Below are 20963 nucleotides of genomic sequence, written 5' to 3' on the forward strand. Positions count from 1 at the left end.
TGTTTCAGGAGTGAAATATTCTGGAGCTTGGACTATTTGGAGAAGGTAAACAGCAGCCGCAGCCTTTTATGTGCAGTTAGGAATTCAAGGAGACAATATATTGGCATAGGACAATTCAACCCAAACACCACATTCCCTTTTCAGTCTGTAATAAGGACTGAGTCGTGCAGAAAAATCCAGCCATAATATAAGCTGAGGATGAGAACGTAGCCTTTCATATAGGACACACCCCATAAGATGCAGCCTTTCTCCATGTCTTTCAAAAAGCAGGGAGTAGGTTTGCCAAATCCTGAAACCACTCCAATTACATTAATAAAAATAGATTTAATATTTGCTGTCGCCAGTCAAAAGCTGCCATCTGCCTAGTTATTGGTGCTGACGCTGCCTGGAAAGGCAACCTTTCCCCTGCATTTTCCAGGAGCAAAATGTCACATAAAAGGGACCCATCCGCTGCATTATGCATCTAAGAAGAAAAGTAGCCTAGTTTACTACACATTTTAAGCTCCAACCAAGGAGATCTGCCAGGCGAAGCCAGAACACCACATAACCAACCTGAGCCCTTAATCTTTCTTGATAGCATAAGAAAGCCAGCACAGTCTTTCATAGTGAATGACTCCAGTTGGTATTTAAATTTATGTGAAAAGAAATCAGCCTAAAAATATAACTTAAGTCTGATGTCTTTTTCTAGGTTAGCTCTGCCTTATTTAGTCAGCTTCATTACATGCCCAGTGACATAAAACCAGGTGGCAGTTGACACACTAAACCACTCTAAGCAGGTCATCGTCTACTCCAATGTCAATCATTTGCCCGGGGTCAGGAAATAGAACTAGGCCATGATTTCATTTCCGAAAAAAATAAGACTTGCCTTTGTTTCTTGTTAGTCTGATTCACTTTCCACATTATTGGGCCATGTACAATATCAGTTCTAGCTGGGAAATGGGCAAGAAGAATTGTCTGGGGAAGAGAAAAGGAAACCCTTTTCAAAGGCAAGTGGTTTGTAGGTGATCTTGGTTAAAAACATTTCCCTGCCTGTTTGTTGATAAGGCTACTGAGTGGGGCAAGTTAACAGTCATTTAGGACTGTTTATTAATTAGCATTGCCTCTCCCTGCCTCCAGCAAAAATCACTTCAAATTTCACACTGGAGTTCCTGTGATAAAATGAACGGATGTTGAAGGACTATGTAACCAAATATATATTCTGCCTCAGATTTTCAGTTGTTGTTGTTGTTTTTTAAATGACTTCGTTTGGTCGTCATTAGCACAGGATCTATTTTTATTTTGTTTGTTTAAAATATACATATGCCACCCTTTCACCATGTTCTCAGGGTGGTTTACAGGAAAGGGGAAAAACACATTTGAACACACAATTAGATCAGTAAAACATATGAAAGCAGCATAAAAAAACAAAGGTGTTTAAATCAGGAATGAATTTAAAGGCCTGAGAAAATAAGGAGGTCTTCCCATGGTGCTGAAATGGCATAATTTGTGGAATTCTCTCCTCACAGAGGCATATCTGCTATCTTCACTATATAGCTTTCATAGCTTTCAGCAAATGCTGAAGGCACACTACTTTACCTTACCCTTTGGCACCCAAGATGTATGGTTTTAGGACCCACCCAATTACTGTGACTGTAATGTAACTGCTGGTGAAAGGTGGCAATACAATGAGGAGGAGGAAGAAGAAGAAGAAGAAGAAGAAGAAGAAGAAGAAGAAGAAGAAGAAGAAGAAGAAGAAGAAGAAGAAGAAGAAGAAGCAGCAGCAGCAGCAGCAGCAGCAGCAGCGAAAATCCGGACACAAAAGTTGTTGAGTTTTCTGAGCAAAGTTGTGAGCTGGGTTGCCGACATGGGTTGCCATACAACCAGATTTCCCCAGACATTTTGCTGATTTCCGCTCAGACACTGCTTCCAACGTATGGCGACCCTATTAGGTGCTGAAAGCAACCTTCACTATCCAGCCATTGGGACTCTCTCCAGACCACACCTCTTACCTGGCCTGTTCCAAGTTCTCCTTGAGTCCCTCTATCTGGATGGAATGTATCATTGAACTATGATAATACATCTCATCTACACAGGGCATTGCAAAACTGAGGTGCTACCACTGAAAAGGCCCCAACTATGCTAACATACTCACCTAATAGTTGTCACTTAAGATTCATGCCTCCCACTTACTGTATATTTAACTGCTAAACTAAAATGATTCACTACTTTAAAAGGTCATGTGCTGCTAAGCACTCCTGTGCTGAAGGAATTGTACTGGCTGCCAATTTGCTATCAAGCCAAGTTTAAGCTTACAAAATGCTAAACAGCTCAGGACTAGGCTGTCTGAGAGAATGCCCCATATTGATGAGCCCAACCATTTCAAACATCACAGGATGCCCTCCTTACCACACAGTATGCCATTTCTTACATTTCTGTAAGATACATTTCTGACAATATGGAGAAGGGCTTTCTCAGTGGTGACATCCATTTTGTGGAATACTCTCTCCTCACAGATTCATCAGGCTTCCATGTTCATAATTTGTTGATTACAAAAAATACTTACTGCTTTGTGGATGTTACACGTACAGTATGTATTTTTATGATTGACTTTTTCAGTCATGTTGTGAACCACCTTACAATTATTGCCATGCCACCAGGCGGGTGGAGAAATCTTACTTCTCATCTGGCAGCAAAACTGGGTGGTGGAACACCTCCCTTCTTACTGACTTGGAAGGAGAGGGGATGTTCTGCAGGGCTTTGCCACTGGTTCCTCTCTGGCCCTAGAAGCCAGGGAGACTGGCAATGAAGCAGGACAGTGGAATGGGGCTACTGCCTCTTGTGTGGTGTGTGTGTGTGTGTGTGTGTGTGTGTGTGTGCTTTAGACATTACTCCTGTGAAGTGAGATTAACCCACATGGAAGCAAGTGTTTGTTTGTTTGTTTGTTTGTTTGTTTGTTTGTTGTTTGTTTTTTAGCAGTTACTGTACTGTATCAGTAGCATATGAACTGAACCTATGCCTCCAATAAATACACTGCACAGGTGTTGTGGAAAAGAAAACGGTTTTGTGTGGCTGAGAAAGAACATCAAAGAATATCACTGAATAAATCCAATGAACAGAATCATGGATAAGGAGGACAGCAAGCAGCATCCTAGTCCTAGAAACATACTTGTTGTTGCTATCTGCTGTTGCTACAGCTACACTCTGTCTTACATGACAAATCCACCCTTCTGTGCTGTGTGTCAGCAGCATTCATACTCCAATGACTTACTAACTATTAGTAGAAGTTCACCAGTATAGTTGGCTCATGAATGGCTTAAGTAGCCACTAATTAAAGTAACTATAGACTTTTCTTGCGCTCTGAGCTAGGCTCTTGTCACTGTACCACCCTTGCTCTTGGTCAAAGAGTTGGGCTTGCATATTGTGTAAGTGAGTGAGATATGTGAGTGAGATGATTTGATTGACATCCTATGCCATTTTAAAATGTGTTGGGGGGACATTGGGTTGTTGTTTTTATTTTGATTATGTACTTTGCGGCTTTATATTCTGGTTTTACCCTGTGCACCGTCCTGAGACCTGCGGGTACAGGGTGGTATATAAATTCAATAAATAATATGAAACCATGACATCTCAAACCATACATCAGCCACAAACTCACTACTACTCTGCGGTATTAAGCAAACCATTATCTGCTATCAGCCTCCCACAATCAGCAACATGGTGATCATAATTCTAGTCTGCTTCCCACTGCTGTTGTAATAATTGCTGAGTTGATCTATATGTGAACAGTTTTGAACACTGGAAGCAAACCTTTTAATTGGTAAATATCAGTATTCCCACTCTAGTTGAATGACAGTGGCTAAAACTCTATATAAACCACCTGCTTGCTGTCTTAGACTGTCACTCTAACCCCTTTTCTGTGTTACAGAACCTGTAGAACTTGAGGCACATGTCTTCATGCTTGTCAGATAAGAAGTTCACACAAGTAGCCACACCAGCCTGGATAGCCCTTTCTTCCAATAGCCCAGTGGGTCCCTCACAAAAGCTTCTAAAGAAGGCTTGCTTGCTCATCTGAGCAAGAAAGATACCTGCTCTTGTACGCAGTAAGCCTTTGGTTTGTTGAATGTACAGGCATTTGATCTGAAAATAACAGACATGCTTTGTGTATCATCCCTGCGTATTTTTCCATGGCTGTCACAGTAACACCTATTTTTCTGGCTGAACCATTTCAGTTCACAATATTGGCACAGCAGAATGGGCTGCTCTCTTGTGCTGTCTCAACATTAGCTGTGCTGCAGTCATGACGACTGGTGCGGCAGTTCACAGAACTGGGCTAAGAGACTGAGGGAATGTCTTGGCGGTCATGCCGCTGGACAACCTAAATTGGAATATTTATTTATCCGTAGCTTTCCATTTCTAGTTCCCATTTCTCAGTGGCTCAGGGCAGATCTGAAAGAAGAAACTTTCAACTGAAATCAGATTAAAATGGTTCCAAGCCTGACTGTCATGACCATGTGTCAAATGTAATTGCCTCTCAAGAGCTCTTTATGACGAGTCTTCCCCCCAACAGAAGGCCTTGGCTGAAAATGTTTGTAGGCATGTTTTAAAGGCCCATGTCTAGCTGAAAGCAAACTCTTTGACTTCGTAGCTCTGGCAAAAGTCTTTTCTAATTCCTCAGCATGGAATATGTTATTGAGACTGATGCTAGAGAAATTATTCAGCTTTAACTTGTTCAGAATCAGGTGTATGAATAGATTCTGATTTGGCAACTTTTCTCAGAGATAATGTTCTTTGCTGATCTATGATCACTTTTAATTTTTTTCCCTTTTATGTTTCTGAGACAAACAGAGTTGATGAGAGTTATCAGCAGGAGTTGTGCATTAAAATACAAATCATCATTCCAAAGTCACTGCTGATGAATTTCTTCTCTTTATTTCCATTGGAGAAACACTTCTCTACAGTGCAAGGTTATATACTTCAGGATCACAGAGTAATTGTACCCCCAGAGCATATCAGTTCAAATTATATGCAGGGCATTGTGGCATATGTCATATGAATTCCCTGGTCAAATGCTATCTAATGATGACCTGAGCTGGCTCAGGTTTCCATTCTGCAAAAATTGCAAACTGTGATCTTCATTATAATTTATAATTAATGGGCAGCAATGACTTTACATTTGCAGTCATAGACATAATCATATTTTTATAGCAAGATCATGGAGCTTTCACCAGCTTCACTGTGATAGTTGTGCCACTTCAATTAGCTTTCGGACAGTCCTCCTATGTCACATTTACTAAGACCCATATAAATGAATGCTGCTACACTTCCTGAAGGTTCAGAGCCGTCACTTACAATCTGCAATTTACTGCTGCAAACTCAGATACTATCGTTTGTCACTGTGGTACTCCATAGTCACTGGGAATTCAAAGAAAGTTACAATGCAAGTAGTTTATACCATTTTACAGTGCAGCAGACAGTGTGGGAAAAACACAAAAGTGATTATCTTTGTCCAAAAATTCTACCATTCCTCTCAAACATTGTGATGTTGTTAGAAAGTAAAGGAAGTTGGGTTTTTTGGAATAAGGAACAAAACGACAACAGCACAAGAAATCACTTCCACGTTCAAGTCTGGAAAGAAGTGACCACAGGCAGCTATTGTTTCTACATAGGCAAAGATTCTAGATGTTCATGCACAGGGGGTACTGCAAACAAGCTCTCACCAAGGCCATTCTTCCCTTTCCTTTGCCATCTCTCATGGCGCCACTATGCTAGATACAAAACAGTGCTTCTAGGTACAGTTGATAACATGAAAATCTCCTGCTTCTCATATACTTCTGTCCATCAGCCTCCTTCGGGGCTCAAGCTTACAGGCTGTATTTCCTCACTTCCTATTGGTTACTGATATGGAGTTCCCTTTATCGACACGATTTCTGCTTCCTCTGAAAAACTGATGCATAATTTGTATGTCAAATTCATATCATTTCCCTAGTTCCAGCAGTGTGAATGAACAAGGACTATCTGATAGGAAAAGATAACACCTGTCTACCTCTAAAGGGGAAAAGTAGCATTAATCTTGTTTCAGAGCATTGCTGATGAAAGTCGTTACACAGACATCAATCAACTTGAAGTAAGTTTTTTTTTCTTTTCTTCAATTCAACAATTCCATTTCTCAGGCAACACACAGAGAAAGACACTTATGAATTAGTGTTTGGTCTATTATCTCCAGCAAGTTTATTTTACACCAGGGATGGGGAACCTGTTGCCCTCCAAGAGCATATGGACTCCACTGTGTCCGGATAGAGGTGTGACATTTCTGGTCATTGGCCCTACTGTCTGACTGAAGTAGGAGCCCAGAAACACTGAGAGTGCCACAAGTTCCCCTTTAGTGTACCTGGCTTCTTTTGGTACCAGTTCAACACATAAACACTACTGTTTAACTTTGGTGGGACATCCACATTTCCACCACAGTCACCACAGTTATGAATATGAATACTGACCAGAGAAATAGCCATGCTTTCTGAAGTAGAAAAAGTGGGAGTGTGTATTTATTTGACAAATGGAAAATAGAATTGAATGGTGTCTATTCAGTTGAATTTCCATTTGATCCAAAACAAACCCAGAGGGAAACTAATAGGAACAAACAGAAGTCAAATCATGCCCATCTGTTGCATTCTGCTGTTTTGTTGGTGTTTAGGATCCTGTCCAACCTGGACCTTGGACGGATGTCTGCAGGTGACATAAAGTGGAACAAAAAAATAAACAGGAAACAAAAGTATCAAGACATGAAGGAAATGGGATTTTAAGAAAAACAAATGAGAAGAAATCAAATTTTAACAAATAAAACACAAAATGTATGAGGCGTTTGGCAACAAATGGGAACAGAATCCTGAAATGACAGAAATGTTCTTTCACACATTTAACTCATACATCATTGAATTTTTACCACTTATTTCTGGATTTATTAGATTGCTGCTAAGAACCAATCTTTCTTCTCCCATTTTGCATATCAATGGATGGGGAAAGTTTGACTCCTGTTATATTGTTGCCTGCTCTTATATCCCTGCTTGCAACCTGTCTTCTGAAATTTTTTTCATGATTACTTGTGTTGACCAGAGCCTCTTTTGGCAATTATCTGAACACGTGTTCACTGTTATCTGTTTTTGCTTAACACATGAATGTCCATTCCCCACAGGCAAGGTGTGAACATGGTTATGAACATGAAAGAAAATTATATATATTTTCATTGCAGTTGCTCCATTTTTACTATAGTGATCAGACACTGTTACATGTTTGAATGTTGTATTATTTCCCATGTAGCCCTATGTCAATATAGTGCTTGGGATGGTCACAGATTTTTGCTAAGCCTGCAATCATTCCAAACCAGAAAAAGTGATCTTTATGAGAGCTAACAGAATTCTATTGGAAAATCACCTCCCTTGATCAAATTTCGCACAGACTAAAGAATTCGGCATTGGAAAGCGGGTATGGGGACAGAATCCTGTATTCAGAACTCTATGCATTGTTGAACAGATGGTTGGTACTTGGAAAGGGCTGATCAGCTGTTTGGAGAGTCAGGGTGTGGCAAGTTCCTGGTTTGTTGGCATCCATCTGTCTCGGGAGACAACCTGCTCCTTAAACCCAAACAAGTCATCAGTGCTGTGAAAGCTGATCATCTGTTCAGCAGGTGAAAGGTCTTCATGCAGAAACATGCACTTTGGTGAAGCACCTAGATAATCATTCAGCACAGGCAAAATGTGACAACACTTATACATATAAATATTGACAAGAGAACTAACCATGTTTACTGAAGGAGAAAAATAGCAAAGTTCCATGGTTTTGGGACTGTGTGTTTTACTTAATCAGGAGTCCAGTGTCTTACGGACACAGCCCATAATAGCAGATTCTGCTGATGGGCTTCCCATGGACAACTGGTTGGCCACTGTGAGAACAGAGTGCTGGACTAGAAGGACATCAGAAAAGATGTGATAATGACAAAACAATGACAAAGATAGCTGGACAATGCTGAAAACCAGCTAGAAATGATAGCTCCATTTCTTTAAGGAGCATAGCTAAACACTATGTAGACTAACACAATTTCAGCTTATGTAGCTTACGATGTAGCCATAAAGACTACATCAGCAGTTTGCAGTGTTCAATATGGCATTAAGAGAGCCAACAATTTGCTTAAATATGCCTGACACAGATGATATAGTGCTTAAAGGCCAATAGAGCGGCTTTATATTCAGTGAAAGCTTTGAAATGTAAATCAAGCTGCATTTTGTTATCATCCACTTTAGCTGCAGTGGCAGACCTGAAATTCCAAATTGCAAAATCTTGGAGAGCCTTTTTGCCTTGAAAGGGGACATGGAAGTCCATAACTTCATAATAGCTACATTGTTGAACAACCTAATTTAATAATAGATGGAATGAGAAATGAAAGTGGATAAAGGATCATAATGAGATGGCACAATTGCTATAGAAAGATATCTTTAGACGTATTATTATGCCCAGTGAAGATGAATTCTATTTCTTGGCTGCTACCTGCCAAATCTTCAAATGGTATAAATCTGGATGCAGCTTCTCTACCTTAAAGTGCTAACACTGCAGAAGTTGAAGTACTGATCTGGTGTCTAACAATTTTGTATTTCTTCTGACTAACTTGAAATGTTCTCCCAGGAGTCATTTCCAAGATTGTCAGGTGCAACTGATGCATAGCATCTGGTCCTGTTTATTGTCAGTATGTCCAAACACTTATTTTCCCATATACTGAAGCGCTGTCTGTTGCCATTGTTTTTAAACAAATGCTCTTGCTCTGGGTTTCTGGGAGGCATGGAGAAAGTAAGTTCTTGGTTTTGTTGTTTAGGCAAATCCATTTTCTGTGATCCTGCATTTGTCAGCGTTATTTAGGTTTCAATCCAGTATTCTTCTGGTTGCTCAGGCCACAACTCTGATCCTTTGGCGCTTGGAGGATGAGTGCAGTTTCATCCCACCTTTAAACTCAATTACCAGCCTGGGTCAACTGACATACTGAGCACTAGTCTCTTTTGCAATGTGCTGATACAAATGAGGCCAGTATCCATGCATAGTTTTTCCTTGCTGGTTACGGGAGATAGATCATGAAACATCTGAATTATTTATGGCAGGCTTCCTCAACCTCGGCCCTCCAGATGTTTTGAGACTACAGTTCCTAGCATCTCTGACCACTGGTCCTGCTAGCTAGGGTTCATGGGAGTTGTAGGCCAAAAGCATCTGGAGGGCTGAGGTTGAGGAAGCCTGATTTATGGGATAGCATGATCTGAGGGCTGGGAACTGAGAAGATTTTTACTTCATATGGATCGATGAGTTTCCTCCAGGAGAAGTACACACCACTAAGGTTTAGGCTCTCTGTCCTCACCAAGTCTTTGTTACTTCAAGGGAGTTAACATCATTGACAAGGTAGGATTCAGCTTGCCTTGCCCTGACCAAGCCAGAGCAGCCTGGAAAGCTTCTCTGTCCTGTGACCAGGGTCAGCCTCCCTGGCTAACACAACTTGTTTTCCTCCCAGTTTCCTTTTCTTCCTTGAGGTGGAAGGAAGGGTTCTCCTGCCCTCCTTGAAAAGGGCTCTTCTGAGGATGCCACAGCAGGCTTGGCTCATCCACTCCTGTGCTTCAGCTGTCCATCCATCAATGCCCTCCTTGAATAGGCTCCTGACAGTCAGCACACCAGGGTGATATCATCACTGGCCATGGCAAATTAGAAGGGTGCCCTGTCTGAACTGAGCAGAATGGCAGAAGTAGGACAGTAGTGCCCCTTGTCACAGTGAGTAATGATGATCATAATTATAGAAAATTAGAATAAAAGGCCATAGGAAAGTATGTCATGCTGAAGAAGCACATCACTCTGGGGTCTAGGAAATGAAATTATGGGCTTTTAGACAGAGGGAAATTTGTGTAATCCATCAAGGACAAGGGAGATGGTTTTGGCTATAGTATGGCACCATATTAAAAAAATTCTTTCCAGAGCACTGTGCATTATGTTGCATTACCGAATGTCAACAAGCATGTTTTTGCTTGCTGTTTCCTGACGGCCCACACCCTTTTTTGGTATGATCTCCCATCTGCTTGAATCATTGCCTACTTCCATTTCCTCTTATGCTTATATCCAAGTTTTGGAAAGTATAAATATATTTCTGTTACTCATTTTAGTAACCTTTCTGTGCTCATAAATAAGGAAGACATGTCTTACATGTAATAAACAAAGCTACACATTCTAAGTAGTAACAAAGCATGTTGAATATTGTTGTGATATGTGCAGTTTAACTGGTAGGGTCAGACAGGAACAAACTGAGGCAAGGGAAAAGAGGTTCATAGCATTATGAAGCAGACATATGTGAAGCACTTTGGATTCTCTAAAGCACTACATAAATGCTAAGAGTTATTAGGACATTTTCAATACTAAGAACCAAGGAATGTCAAACTTGAAAAATTCTGCTTCAATGGCCAATAAAGTTGTCCTTTCTAAAAAGATTGCTACCTGCTTAAGAAATGTACCGTTAATAATGAAATAGGAACAGCTTCACTGCAACACTAATCCTATGTGATGTAAATTAAGTTTTTGAAACTAACCATCATGTTTCTCACTAACATCTAGTTTGGAGCTAGAGTTAGAATCCTCAAGAATTTGCACCATTTTTATCCTGGCTCTACCTATTTGATATCTCAGACCATTAGTTAATATACCATATTAATATACCATCTCTTAATATACCATCTGCCTGCAAAGCTGGTGGAAAGCTAGCATGTCAAATCATTTGTTCCCTGATGTCACAGCTTTCTATATGCAGGAAGTAATACAGGAGTAATTTTAAGCAAGACACACACACACCTGCCCCCAGTAGAGGCTTGTGGCCATGCACAATGTATCTGCCAGCTCATTCAATGCCACAAAGCTGCGAGAGATCTAGAGGCATAAAAATCAAACACTGGGGGATCCAAAATGCAAGGAACTAAAATACTGTACTTAAAATCAACAATGGCAATTCATTGTTTGTAGACACTTTTCAAAGGTATCCTCTTAGTTAACAATGTATGCTAATAACTTGGTTATTACGGGGCCCAATTTCTTGCTCCTACTGCACATACCTGTAAATCTGCCACTGAGGGTTAAACTAAAAGAGATTTTGTCCAGAATCTCTGCTCTCTTGGAAAAAAATGGCTGATGATGAAATAACTTGAAAAGTGCACAAGCAGAGTGAAGAAAAATTAAGTTACACAACAAATTGCTATTTTCAAGAAGAGAACTAGCTGGATGGCTAAAGAGTGTTCTTAGTAGCTTGAGCCACACACCCTAAATGCTTTGTCCATTTATTTATGTATTTATCAGGTTATTTATTTAGTTTTTAAAAATCCAGAGTATCACATGTCTCGTATCTATAAATCAGTGAGTTGTAGGTTGTCAGTTCATTCCATTATGAATTACGCATGTACATAGGACAGCTGCTGTCATATAGGAAAGCAATCAATATATTTTTGCTTTTCATCTTTTTTAGAAATGCCTTGATAGTTGAGGATGTCCTCTGTTTCCTGACTGCTTATAGCTACAGAAGACAATCTCCAGTGGTGTTTTCCTCATGTTAAGTGACTCTAAACACACACTTGCTCAGGAGAAGGTCCCATTTAACACAGTGGGACTTCCCTCTGAGTAAAAATGCATAGGATAGCCCTGCACTTCACCAAAGGCCAAAAGCAGTTTTATAGCCCAAACTTGATCTCATCCTCGTCTTAATCGGCCTGCAGTCCTATCCTCACTTACCTAGAAGGAAGTGCTATTGAACTGAGTGGGACACACTTTTGAGTATAATAAGTGGTCCCAGCCATTAACATGAAGAGGCTTGATGCACAACATATACTGTAGAGCTTTCTTTCTTTGAAGCAGTGCCAAAACAATATTAAAACATTGTCAGGGATTCATTGTGAAATAACTGAAACACAACTCTGGACTTAGGAAAAGCCTTTGAGTTTAGCAAGGATACCTTACATATTTGTTCTATGCCTTTTATGCACATTAGGGATTAATACTCCATACTTTTAACAAGTTCCAGGCCAGTTTACAAAAAGTTAAGATTACGGTACTCTAAAGCAAATGAAAACAAAAACATCAGAACATCTCACTATAAGAGAGCAGTCTAAAAGCTGCTACAAGAATCACTTGTCTGCCTTTCATGCGGCCTCTTTTGACCTTTCCTGCTTTGACAAAGTCTTCTGTGTCCAAATCCCCAGCTTGGGACCTTATGTGGATATACACGTATAACTCTTTATGTTTTCATTTTCAGAGTGCCCTGTCTAAAAGGCTTAGGACAGACCACAGCTTTCAACAGAGATACCAAAAAAAAAAAACTTAATCTAAAATAATCCCATGCATGCTTAATCCACAAATACAACTTTTTGACCAAGGCTTCTAATTCTGCTTTATCTCAACAGAAACTGTTTTCTTTGAGACACTTTCACTTTCCTTTTCACATTTCCTCTGGACAAATCAAGGTAAATTCACTGCAGGTAGACCTTGATTAGCCACAAGGCTTTCCACATGTCCCACGCCTTTGTGGCTCTGGGGCTGATCTCTTTCCTCCTGTGGCTTGTGCTGCATAACCTCCTTTCTCCCTTACGTCATGTGCAAAGCAATCCTTTTTCTTCTGTGTTAACATGCTCAGTAATCTGCCTGGAAAGGCACCAGCTTGCCCTAACAGAATGATCCCCATCACCTTCACCTCAGGCATAGGATCACGTGGTGGGAGATTACATGATTAAGATGTATTTTCAGTCTTGTTATTGCTGGTTGTAAACCATTCAAGCTTCACGCCCACCTGCCTTTTGTACCATGTCAGCCGCCTCAATAAACCTCATAGATAGTCAGCTCTCCTTCATTTTCTCCAGCAGTTACTTTTTAAGTAAGCATCTGATGGTCAAATGCCATCAATTTGCCAGTGTATTTCCAGGAGCCGGTGATAATGCTTCTGTATCATATTTACCACTGCCAAAAGCAAAAGAAAACATTTTTAGGGAATAAAATATGTCAGAGACAGCTCCTGCCATCATTGCTGGAGAAAGTGGTAAACCCACACTACTTTCATTTCTGCCTACTTGTAGCATTTATTTTTGGACCAATAAAATAAATGCCTGTGTGTTTAACTCTATCTTGGTGGACATCACCAAGGAGATTGGCATAAACTGGCCTGGAGTTTATTATACTTGAAGATGATAGTTACTTAGAATCCCAGTGCTTGTTTCTTCCCTGCTTCCCCACACTCTGAGATAAGAGCCCAAAAGTTCCTCTGGATTAGACCCAAGGCCTGTCTGGTTCGTAATCCTCACAGTGGCCAACCAGATATCTGTGGGAAGCCCTCTCCAGCAACTGGTCAAAAACAAGAGCTGGACTCAAAATCATATGCTTTGTCTACTAGAAGCAGTTCTATACCATAGATTCAGGGAGTTCCTGCACTTAAATGAATGTACAATCTCATGATGCAATCATTACTGTCTTCTTGTGGGCAGAAGCAGGGAAAAGAGGTAGAAAGGAGAAGCAGTAAAAGCACTGACACAGGATAGTTTAAGGGTTGAAAACCATCAAAGGGATATGAGACAACTCAATTTTATTTGACATTACAATAATGACAAGTACGATCTAGTACACCTAATGACAAGTACGACCCAGTACACTCAGAAGGCTCCACTACAATAAACTTGTCCATGTCACCTCAATGACAATAAATCTGTTCAGAAGGCTCTAGCCACAAGAGGAGATAATTATCAAATGATGATGACTCACTGCTTGCTCTTGACACCTACAGTAAAGTGGGATAATCTGTCCCTCTGATCATCATTTACAGGTGAGCCATAGACCTTTTCCTGTTAGTCCAGGGTAAGTCTTCACCAACAGAACAGGCAGACTGTCCTGGAATAACTTACCAGGACGTCCCTTTTGAAAGCCTATGTATCACCTTGTTTTAAATTTAAAACAACTGGAACAGATTGGTGTTCCTTTTTTAACTGTTCCTTTTATAATACTTTCTGCAAAGCAGTAAACAGATTCCCAAGCCACTCCCTGTTCTATCCTGTGATACTATTGCCATCCAAACAAATATATCGATGTCAGCAAACTAATCCAGTACTGTCAGCAAACCAATATGGTAAATTCAGCAGAATAATGGATGAATCCTAATCAATGCATGCACAAAAGTTCAGCAACATGTTCTCCAACTACTATTACATTTAGATCTTAAGGCACATCTTAAGCCAATTCTATCCCTTAGTAATGACTCCTTCCACTACTTCATGGATAATGTAATTCAAGCAATCTCTTCATGCTCATGTCTTTGGGCCCCCATTAATTTCACCAGCAGCCAAGTTCTAAAAGAGTCTTACCATATTGGCTGCTTCAGCAAGCCATAATCTCCTGGTTGCTTTTGCTAGGCAGTACACCCCCTTATAACCAGAACTTTGGCAACTCACCTTCTATGGGTGTTCTTCATTAGGGTATGAAGAGGCTCCCTGAGATACAAAGGGTGGAGGGTGCAGATCCCTGACATGTCCCAAATCTGAACTTTTAGTATATATGCAATTTCCCCAAGGACTTTCTGTTGTGTCGACATTTAAATAAAATTAAAATGTGTAATTCTTGTTGAAATAGGAGCCGCACAAGATAACCATACCCTCGGCATTTGCACCAGCAATTAAAAATGTAAAAAAAAGAAGAAGCAACTGCCAAGGTGGATTTTGTACTAGAAGTCTAATTTTTAAATCAAAATTGGCAGGAACAGTAAATTAATTAATCCGGAATTACAATGGAACTGCTAGGAAAGTACCTATGACATTCAAATTAATACCAAAAGTGCATCAAATGATTAATGTTACTACGATGAACATCAGAGAAATTAATAAAGATTAGGCCAATTATTACAAAGTGTCACACACTAGAGATAGTTCATTGCAAATGTGATGTACACCATGGAAATGGGCAATTGCTTTCCCCCAGAAAAGTCATGTTAATAGAACGATAAAGATCTGGTGGAAAATTGGAGCACCTAGAAAGTCTTTCCGAAAAGCTTCTCCTACGATGCATGTATCCACATTTCCATTGTTCTGCCTGATCTTTATGGCTTAACAGACACATATTTGATATGCAGCGTTGTGCATGGCCAGCTTTTGGTTGGTGGAAGACAAAAGGACATTTGGTTGCTTAGTTACATACTGGGAAACAAGTTCTTTAATATAGAGTGAATGTTAAAGAAACTTGCAGCTTAGTTCTTGTTGCAATTAGGAAGCAGAATCATTTCAGAAGTGGTCTGTGTACAAGTTCTATTGATATTTATGCAATACCAGTAGTGCTCTGTTAATCTATCAAGCCAAATATTTTTCCCCAGAACTTAAAACCTGCTCATGTATAGCTGATACAGGAGTTGGGCATTACTGAAATGTGTATAGTACTTCAGTGACTAAACATTATGATGAATCTAACAAACAACACATGGATTTTCCTTTATATTTTGTCATCTGTAGGGTGATATCACACAATCCTGAAAGATTCATACTCAAATGGAAATATTTTTAAAACAACTACAAACATGAAGGAGCAGCGGCATTAGAGGAACACAGAATGGAACTTAACTGCTGGTTCTGCACAGCAAGAAGTTGATAGAACTCTTTTAAAAATGATCTCTGGGGGAAAGCCAACAGAAGCGGGAGTAGTATTCACTTCAGGATTTATCATTCCTAAGGGATGGGGATGAAAATGTTCTCTCCCTACCCCCAGGGGAATCATGTGGAAAGAGGCCAAGAACCTACAGCAGAACATGACAGCCAGTCAAAGAGGCCAAATGGTGACAGGAAAAACATGCACATGATGGAAAGAAAGGGACACCATGTGCCGATGTTTCTATGCTAATGCTAGAACCCCCAAAGTTAAGATGGGCAAGCTGGAATGCTTGGCTATAAAGGAGAACATAGATCTAGTGAACATAACGGAAACGGAATGGAGAGAACCAGCAGAATACAGTCATACTTCAAGACAATCTCAGTGGGAAAGAAAGCTACACTTGCTAACAGGAAGAAATGTTCAGAATGGAACAGACTGCCCTGGGAGGTGGTTGGGTCTTCTTCTCTTGAGGAACTTAAACAGAGTGCATCCAGCATTGCTGGTCCTGCCTGCAGTGGTAGATTGGATTAGATGCCTTCCAAGTTCCCTTCCAACCCAATGATCCTATGATTCTACCCAACATCCCTGTGTACAATGGCACTTTAAAATAATCAAGAGGCATTGAAGAGCTTTCCATCTTATGCATCCACTGACCTTTTGTGGAGACTGTTCTTCCTGAGTGTTTGAGACAGAGAACACACAGCATGTTGTATTCCATGTCATGTCAGTCATTATTCTCTTTTTGACATCACTTGTGTTCTTAAGTCAATGCATTCTTAATTAATGAGGCATTTGTACTCAATCAAGAAACCATTTAAAATACACTTTTAATTTTAATGAGTTTCCTGTGATTAATTATTTCCACATGACTTATTCATATTTTAGGACATTTCATAATTTACACCCTCTTCCCCCTGCACATGCAGAATAAAACTTGAAATTTGAGAGTAGCTTTGACCCAGTACTTTACCAAAGTGAACATTTCTACATAAGATTGTGTATTTTCTTGCAGAACTTGCCTTTATAGGTTTACAGGAACAGAAGTTGCTAATATGTAGCATGTGTACAGTACTAGGCACTGAAATGTGCATGTGTGACTACTGTTATAAGAAATATGTGGTTATATGTTCAAGAATATATAGCCATTTTGTTACTCCACCATACTGTCAATTTTGCATAATATTTCTATCATGAAATGTCTTGTTCTCAACAAACATACAAGCTATTCTACAGGAACAGCAACTCTAAAGATTCAGTATAAAAATTCTCGTGGCAGCTTCTTCATTCGTTCTGACACTTAGTTCACTCCTTAGTTTTGCCTCAAATCTCTTGCCATCTTTTCTAATAAACAGTAAGGGCCTATATTTCCATTTCACTAGGAGTAGGAGACTTGTGGCCAAGCAGAAATTGTTGGTCTCCAACTCCCATGTCCAATGGTTAGGGGTTGTAGTCCAGCAATGTCTGGCAGGCTACAGGTTCCCCTCCTCTGCTCTACAGAATGCAGAGCTAGTAGGCATGACAAGGACTAGGACAAGTCAAGTTAATACATATATTCCCCTCATCATGCTTGCTCCTTGAGGACATGGTGTTACACAAGCTTCCTTTCTAATATGATAGCATGGCTCGAATTAAAGAGGGGGGCTGTTGTGTTGCTCTGCCCCTTTGCTTCAGCCTTTAGACAGGGTGTGTGATTTGGCTATAATTTGGAGGAACCAGAGGATGGAGCTTGTGGACTGACCTCCTACCCATTGTTTCATAATTGGAGCCCTGCATGATAGCAAAATGAAATTTCCCTTAGGGGCACAGAAGTTTGGGGTATTGATCTGGAGATGATAGGCTTTTCCTGGGTACCTAACTGTGAGGGACAGAACATGAGCAACTACCAAAGAAGGACTCTGCTAGCACCCGGATAGTGGATTTTAATCCTCAAAAAAGAGTGGATTCAAGGCAACACAATACAAAACAATGTTTAAAACAGCATGCCAAGGAAAATTGAGAACGCAACCTTCATACTGCTTCCCAATTATCTAAGCAACATACATATTTGAAATAATTCACAGCATATGTCCATTTAGAGCCTCTGCTTATAATTTCAATTACATTTTTTTAAAAAAAAAAATCCAAACCACCTCTTTTTCAGTTGTAAGATCTACGAGGCCAAATGAACAAATTTGGCTTCTGTCCATTGACACTTACTGCACTGAAACTGGAAGAGCCTCAAACACGAGCACTTCCCATTTGCTAACTAGATGAAAGAAATGAATTTATGTCACTTTAAGAAGAGTGCCTTAATGAGAACAAATACACTTCCTAGTTTTTATATAAAGAAAAATGATCTGAATCCAACTTTTGAAACAACGTAGCGTACAGCTTTTACATTGGGAATAAAAACAGAGATGGTTTGGTTAGAGATGCACAGAAAAGTCTGAAAATTAAGGACACTGAGGCAAAATTAATGGATCTCTTAGCAAAAATACTAGAGAAGGAAAGCTTTGGATCCAGTATGTAGGGTAATGTCACAGCTAAGAGTGTGACATATGAGCTAATCAGCTACAGGCTCAAATTCTCACAAATGAACTACGTGGCTTCAAGCAAGCCACTATTTTTCAGTTTCATTCCTTCCTCACTCCTAACCACAATATGGGCATAGTGACATTTATTTTTAAATTTATTTTATCAATAGAAATTTATTTAAAAATTGATCTTATCTATCCCACTGTTCATCCTAGAAGATTTCAGGGTGGGTAACAACAGTTTAAGATACGATTAAACAACACTTTATTCGTATAATAAACAAATTCACTGATCTCAGGGTAGCTAGCAACAATTTAAGTCCTTGACTGAGCTTAAAGAGCTGAGATAATGGGTGTGAAGCACTTTGCCTGAACACTATATAAATGTGATGCATGTTGCACACTTGACCCTCCCAACATAAGTCAAGTGTTTTCAGTACACAACATGGCAACAACTGACCTGAACAGGGTTAGAGTCTACTGTGGGTGGAACTCTGTGGTGTGCTTCACTCATAAACACCAAGGTATCCCTAGCTCAGTTTTTCAAAGGTTTAGCATTGAGGGCTCTGATCTACATTTACAGGGTTGTGCATTGTTCTTTCAAATACCACTTTCTTATAGATGGCAAGTAGTTATTTATAAAAAAAATCTGCTTCTTTCATGCACATTGGTGGTACCTCAGGTTACAGACACTTCAGGTTACAGATGCTTCAGGTTACAAACTCCGCTAACCCAGAAATAGTACCTCGGGTTAAGAACTTTGCTTCAGGATGAGAACAGAAATTACGTGGTGGCGGTGCAGCAGCAGCAGGAGGCCCCATAAGCTAAAGTGGTACCTCAGGTTAAGAACAGTTTCAGGTTAAGAATGGACCTCCAGAACGAATTAAGTTCTTAACCTGAGGTACCACTGTAGTTTGCTAAGCTGAACCATGGCTTAATGCATATGCATGAACATGCAGGTTCCCAGACAGGAGATCACAGCTGCTTTGCTGCTCCCTGGCCCTTTAGCTCAGTAGTGATTCAGGATGGCCTGTTCTCCAAACCCGGGCTCATGGTTAAGCTTTCTCCTTCTTAGCCATGACTTATAGCCAGGGTTTATTTAGCTCAGTGCTCTGCTGAGCTAAAGGGACCAAGGAAGAACATAGCAGGTGTGAGCTCTTCCCTAGGAACCTGCATGTTTATACATGTGCACTAAGCCATGGTTCAGTTTAGCGTAATATACCAATGTGTGAAAGAAGTATATTTTTATGAATCACTACTTGCCATCTATAAGAAAGCGGTATCAGCAACACAAGGCATACAGGAATGAACTTAATGTGTAAGTGGTAAACATAAATTGCATTTATTTGAAAAATATAAAGAATTCTCCAGTGCTGTGTGTTGACGTTAAACCTATAAAGTTGGCTTACAGGAGACATTGCTTTTCCAAAGTTCAAAACACAAAGACAATAAAATGTGAAGGTCATTTCGATGTGATAACAGATTAAAGAGTATTCCTTTGTCACAAGGTTTTCATTCTTGTGGAATAGAATCACACTGGACTTTGCCTTTTATTTGAAATCTTACCTTTTAATAAGTGAACTTTTGAAATTACCTCAGCGAACAAAGGTTCCTCTTTTACAGTTAAACTTTTAACCCTTGAGGTTGAACTAGTGTAGGCCAAAGGAGAAAACCATCGTGTTTTCACTGAACTTTTTACCCTTTCAAAAAAAAAAATGCAGACAAGTTTAAAGTTCATACAGTGAGCAAGAGGTCTCTAGTGGGTATTTCTAGTATTATTAACTTCCTGACCTCAGATAATTAAAAGAGAACAGTGAAGGCAGTATAGACTCAGGCTCAACTTTGAACTTTTAACCTCTCTTGCAAAACTATTTTGTGTACAAGTAGCATATACACTCAACCCATTTATTATTAACTATCCTCCAAACTTGCATGCAAAGTGCAACCTATTTTCAGTATCCATCCAAAATGCTTTGTATTCTTGAATTCCTTAAGGGTTGGGTTTTATCCGAAAAAGAAAAAAAAATCTCCAATCAAAATAGTACAGTAGGGAGTTGTTGTTTTTAAATCTGGGGTTAGGAAGTACTGCTGGGAAAATAAAAAGGTACTGATCCAGAGCCAAACTAGATACACAGCTGTTTCCAGACTGCTGCTATTTGGAGGGCAGCCTTCAATCATACATTGTCAAATTTAGCTTGCACAACTGAAGTGGGTTTAGTGGTCTTGTGCAAAAATCCACTTGGGCCCCAAACCCAGACTTTTGCAGTAAGGAAGGAATGGGGAACCATTGGGAAGTGTGGGAAAGGAATGGTTTGACATGATATCTTGTAACCTCCATGGAAAGAAACAATTAAAAAAACTGCACAACTTTTGTGAAAACAAACAAAGATGAACCCTCAATAAACAAGTTGTCTGGAAGAGCCCATGACTGTGTGTTTTTCTTATGGCAGGTTTTTTTAAATGAAAAACAAGGCTATTGCGGAATATTAAACTAAGAAGTGAAAGAAGTGTATGTACAGTATGTAGGGAAAGAACCTACTTCACTCTGTTTCCCAGTGCCCTCTACTTAGGGCCTAATGGCATGTGATGTTAATTGCATCACACCTACTCACAGCCACCACACTGTGGTATTAAAAAGTTTAATTGTATGTGCAGGGTCAATTTTAATTTGGAATGCAGAGGGAGGAGGTTTAACCCTTCCCCACCATCCCAACTGCAACACAACAAACATCACCTCCTCCATGCTGTAGTTGGCGCACCCCTTGGCACCAAAAGTGAGGGGGTTTTTTAAGCCTAATAGTACTG

The 20963-nt window shown here is 39.9% G+C and overlaps 1 long non-coding RNA gene across 1 annotated transcript; it reads right to left on the reverse strand.

Annotated features, from left to right (window-relative positions):
- Positions 1 to 6593: 6593 nt before the first annotated feature.
- On the reverse strand, positions 6594 to 16342 carry LOC310842349. The gene is made up of 3 exons (XR_014563087.1): positions 16300 to 16342; positions 12818 to 12984; positions 6594 to 6702 (listed from the first exon to the last, which is right to left on the reverse strand). It is a non-coding gene; the product is annotated as an uncharacterized lncRNA (long non-coding RNA).
- Between the last annotated feature and the right edge of the window lie 4621 nt (positions 16343 to 20963).

This window comes from Podarcis gaigeae, assembly GCF_964106915.1.
Source record: "Podarcis gaigeae genome assembly, chromosome: 4".
Classification (NCBI taxonomy): domain Eukaryota; kingdom Metazoa; phylum Chordata; class Lepidosauria; order Squamata; family Lacertidae; genus Podarcis; species Podarcis gaigeae.